The sequence below is a fragment of the Festucalex cinctus genome, chromosome 9, assembly GCF_051991245.1.
Source record: "Festucalex cinctus isolate MCC-2025b chromosome 9, RoL_Fcin_1.0, whole genome shotgun sequence".
NCBI lineage: Eukaryota > Metazoa > Chordata > Actinopteri > Syngnathiformes > Syngnathidae > Festucalex > Festucalex cinctus.
The window spans coordinates 7315256-7320853 of NC_135419.1; positions in this window are offsets into that span (position 1 = coordinate 7315256).

A 5598-nucleotide genomic window follows, 5' to 3' on the forward strand; every position below is an offset into this window, starting at 1 on the left:
TTTTCATGGCAGTATATCATTAAAATCTCCAGGTGAAAGTTGAAAATGATTATTTCACAAAATTGTATTATTTGAAATATGTAACTGTGTTGTTGGGGAAAGAGTAAAAAATGAGCGAATAACAAGGGCATCTCTTCCTCCAGGCAGTTTGGCCTCGAACACTCACCAGCCTGCTGGTGCTGAAACAGAGAACCTTCTGCCCCCTTTGTAACACACGCACATTGACACACACACACGCATACGCATGCACACGCACGCGCACACACAGTGTGAAAGGCTAGGGGCATGTGCACGAGCATGCACAAAGAAACTTGCATGCTTTCATCACACACACAATCAAAGTTTTAGTAAATCATCCTCCCCATCTCTCGTACTTTTTATCATTGCATCCCATCTTCTTTTAGCCGTCTCTCCAATCTGTCTCTGCCTCCTCCCGACACTTTCTATTCCCATATCTTGCCTCAGAGACAAGCTCCCCTTTTTCTTACTCCTTCATTCCCTTCATCCTTATCTTGTTTCCTCGCTCCCCTCACACATCCAGAAGCTTTAGGTTACTTTGAGGATGGTTCTTGTCCCCTCGCTCCCTTTTCATTTCCCGCTTTGTCTTTATACACACACATGCACACACCCTCGTCTCTCTTTTCAGCTTTGGTTTTAATGCATTATGAAAACGGACTGAGGCTATGAAAGTGAAACAGGACAAGTTTGGCTGTTTAATGCGACTCCTTTCACTCCTCATCTTGCTCATTGGCAGCCTGTGTGCGCGTATGTCCGTGCGTGGTCATGTGAGAATTTCCATGCTCCCGTTGTGGTTTTAGCGAGCGTGTTGCCACACTCGCACAGCACCCTTTGCTTCGTTGTGTGTGAGCGTGTGGCATGCAATATGTTTGTCAGTTGGTCTTTGCACATGTTGCGAGACATTGCTGCTCCTCAACAACAAGTTTCACCTCTTAACTCCCACATGCACAAACTCTGGCCAAGCATTAAACTGCATGAATAATACAATAGACAGGCACATTGGGTGGAACACATGTTACTCTGAGATGCGTGTTAATGGAAAACAGTGTTAAGCCATGGGTGAAGGATAAAGGAAGCAGGGAAGGGAGTATATGCGGGGAGTAACTTTTATCGTACAGCATGCTTTGACCTGCAAAGATGTCTCCTTATTTTCTGTCACTTTCTGTCATAAAACTCATCAATCATTTGGTGCCTTCTCAGAATGGACTTGTGTAAACTGTAAAGTCTTTAACATGTAGAGAAAGATATGTTTCTCCTTAAATTGCACACTAGTTGAGACATAATTATAACAATGAGAAGGTGAGCAACATAGAAATGGGCAAATGTGTGCAACCTTACATCATATTGCATCCTAAAAATGAAGAATGACAAAAATATAATCTTGACTGTGAATTAAGACTACTAATTTGGGTTGGGTTGATACATTATTGGAAGAATATTTTCCACATATTGCAAGCCCCCTTCCCTCCTACCTCCCTGCCACCTCCACTCTGTCTGATGGAGTAGAGTAAGTGTGATTCTAGCAGGTGATGTATGTGTGTGCGTGTGTGCATCAGGGTTTAATTGTGGTGTGCATAGAAACGAGTGTAATTAGCCGGTGCTCCTTCCCCGCTGCCCGGCTAACAATCAGCATCCCCTCTGTGCCTGCTTGCTCTTTTTTTGCCTTTCGTCTTTTCCCCCCTCCCCGACACCTTCTCTGCCTCTCCACTCTCTCTTGCCACATGCAGTTGCCACAACGACAAGCCCCACTCCACCATTGTTCCCCGCTGTTCGCCAAGAACAAAGGAGGAAGCTATTAGCTCCCTGCGAGTGCAGTGGTGGAAATGGAGAGGGACATGGAAAGAAAAGACTGCTGTAAGGGTGGCCTGATGAGAGGGAAAGGATGAGTGCAGATGTGAGGGATGGGAAGTGACAAAGATATGGAGGAAGGAAACAAATTGGGAGGAAAGATTTAAACAGAGAGCGAAGAAAGGTTTGAACAGGTGAACCCAAATTTAAGAGATTTAGTGAGGAGAGAGAAATAAGTCTTAAGTCTTGAATTCTGAAGACAAAAGATGGTGTTTACGTGTGCTTTTTACGCAATGACATCTATGGTGCCCTTTCGCTGATTGCATGTGAGCTTGCATTGTGTGTAATGCTGGTCTCTTGAATGTTAACTGCTTACAACGCAGCACAGAGTGAATTTGGTTTCCTCAGTAAAATGGAGCAAATTACACTTTTATAGCTCTCTGCCACTATCCTTTGCTCCCTCCATTACTCACTGTGTGTGTCTAGAGAGAGGGAAACGAGTGCAGGGAGAGAACAAGTGATTGGGAAGATGTCCTTAGTGAGAAGCATGGTGGAGGTGTGGTGGTAAAACCTGTTTATGAGAAAATGCAGGTGCAGCATTTTAAGTAGAAGGATAACCTATGTCTTGCTTTAACCTTTTTACAAAAATGAAGTTCAAGGATGAATGCCGTTATCATCCCTCGGGATATTTGTCAAGATTCCCATCTGTTTGTACTTTCTGATGATTACATCTCATACGCTCAATAGGTATGTTTAGGTATAGGATTTCAAGATGCGTACACGTTCTTGAGATCAAATGAAATACAACAAAGTAAGTATTTCAAACTTTTCTAACATTTCTTTTTTCTTTTTGTCTAACTATTTGATCATTTTTAACATCTTATCCTGCCATTAATGCTGGGCATTACGGCCTATATCTCCCCCCCCCCCCCCCCCCCCATCACAAAAATCTGATTTAAAACCCGTTTCAGTGTCCTGTTTTTGTAATTTAACATAATGAGACCAAGATAAAAAAAAAAAAAATTGTTCTCACTATTAATGTTATCATCTACAGTATAATGTCTACAAATCAATTGAAAATAAATGCAAGTAGGGTGGTCTTTTGATAATGTCTGTGCCAAATATTGGAATTATGGCCATGAAGTCAAGCTTTGGTTTCATCGGACCATAACACATTTTCTCACGTGTTTGTGACATTACAAGTGTGTTTTAGCAGAATGTATCTGTTTATTTATTTTTTATTTTTGTTTTTGTAAAATTACGGTCGCATCTTGCCTATACTAAACAGTGATTAATAGAGCTCGGACTCTCATCCAAAATCCCCACTCACCTTTGGTATTTTCCATCAGCGAATGAACTTGCACAATTGTGCAATCTTGCACTTCTCCGGAGAAAAAAAAAAAAAAAACGTGTCACCATGTCACAAATGAAAAGTCCAATTTTATTTAAATGGTTAATGGAGTGCACCTATTGCTCTTTATCTTCATCATATGTTTGCAAAGCCCTATTCACTTAACTCATTCAAAAAGAGTGTAGCCTACACCGGCATGTTGATGCAGCGTATCAACTCATTGTTTTCCAAAGTTGAAACAAATGTTTTATTTTGATGCAACTCAAAGATTATCAGTCTGCGTTCATGGAGGATTATAGAAATATGAGAAACTGAAATACTGAGAACAAATATTGAGAAATTGAAATTCTGAGGAATTGGACCATTTTAAATGAAAAGTAAAAGTGTAATTGATTATCAAAAATAATTATATTGATTTGATTTTAATCCAATTTAGTTGACGTTTGAGCTCTATAATTTTTTGTACCATTCTCTTGACTGATTCCTTTGAGCTATGAGATCATATTACCTTTGTAAGCTTTAATTTTGCCCTTTCAGCGGGCACTTTTAGCCAAGCAGCTATATATAAACTGTGTTCTAAAATGTCAATTTTATTTCACAGTAAATGCAAAAGATTTATGTATGTAGTTATGATACATAAAACTCTTCAAGTAACAACATTGAAATGTTAGGTCTGAAATTTTTGACCTTTAGCAGCACTATGAAGCATAATAGTGCCCAGTTCTATTCACATTCAGATGTGACATACAGCCTTTTCAAAGATTTCTAAGAAATCCCTTCATTGTAAAGGTGACTGTAATATGCCGACAGAAGCAAAGATAGACTGCAGTCTTGTCCACATATGTATACAGTGTGTAAACAATGAAATATTTAATGTTGTTACTTTTTGCAAATGACACACTCAGCAAGTTCACTTAACAAAACAATTGATTGCTGGAATGAAAGATGAAAATATATTCTGCTGCAGTTGGGTGGAATCCTTGCTTATCCAAATCCAGCACTTTTGAAGAAAACAACAAAAGGCATGTTTGTTGAGGAATTAATATTTTTGCATAGTCATTGGTAATGATTTGACCATTTAAGCTCTGTTCAGTGCATAGTGCAAATTTAGCACAAAGGGGCATATTCACTAAGAATGCGCTGCGTCAGGTAATAGCGCGAAATATTGCACCACAACTGCACCCGCAGTCTGCGCCCAGTTACCCACCTATTCACTAAGGATATTGCTCTAATGATATACCGGCGCAAACACGCCCACAAAACTGACAGCTTGGAGCAAATGAGCGCCAAAGGATTTGCGCCAAGAACATGGTTGTTATAGTAACAGTTGCGAGAAAGATGACATTATCAGAAAGCGAGGTTGGATCGAGAGTAAGCGTTTTAGAGCGCCATTAAGCTGTACAGAGCAGAGAGGACGACAACGACGTCATTCATTCATAATGTACAATTTATTGGTGCGATCATTTAAAAAAAATATATTCTCAGAGGTTGGCGTGGGCGTACAGTATGCATCTGGCACGTAAAAATGATCGTAAAATGCCTCCCCACCATTGCCGATCAGCCCGGGTTACGTTATGTCCTAAACTAACACGGAAATATATCCCCCCCCCCCCCCTCTCTCTCTCTCCCCCCCCCCCAGCTGCGTGATCTGCCGTGGATGTTGTGCTGCAAATGGCACGTAATGCTGTCATGATCGAGATTGCAGCAGTTAATACATGCTTTCCAAAAACGTTATTTGCGTCACGCAAACGAGGTGTGGCTATTTGTGCTGGCATTAATGATTTAGACGCTGCATATCAGTGAGTCTCATTTGCATTGGTGTGGGCATATTTTGCGTCAAATGTATGCAAATTACCTAATTTACATGTGCGCAAATAACACCGGCGCACTGTGACGCAATCTGTTTGGCAGAGCACTTAGTTACGGATTTCCCCATCTGCGCGTGTTTAGTGAATTAGGTGCTCGCAGATTGCTCCATTTTTCCCGGTTAGTGAGGTGCAAAGGCGACACAAACCTTTAGTGAATAGGCCCCAAAGAGCGCTAACTGTGTGCATGGTGGAGTAAGGAGTTACCTTTCTTTTGGTATTTTTGTAAACATGCACAGTTAGAAACGGCTTATTGTGCCGACTAGCTTTGTGTCCAGTTGAAGAGGCTCCTCTCATTCCCTTTAAAATCACGCAGGAGAGGTGCACTACAGGCTCACAGTCTTTGGCATGGCCAAGCAGAAACTCACAGCTGGATGCAGGCGATCAAAGTGTGCAAAGTGTGTTTAAGGAACTGCAAGTTAGACTTCCACGAGCGGATGATTTAAAGTTGGCCAGGGAAGTCACAGATTTACAACTTGAAAGTGGGCACTTGGAGACCGCCTTCCAACCCATCTTGTGTGAAAACACCTTTGATCCATCGGCGCATCCAGTATGGTGCAGTGCTTTCTGCCAAAT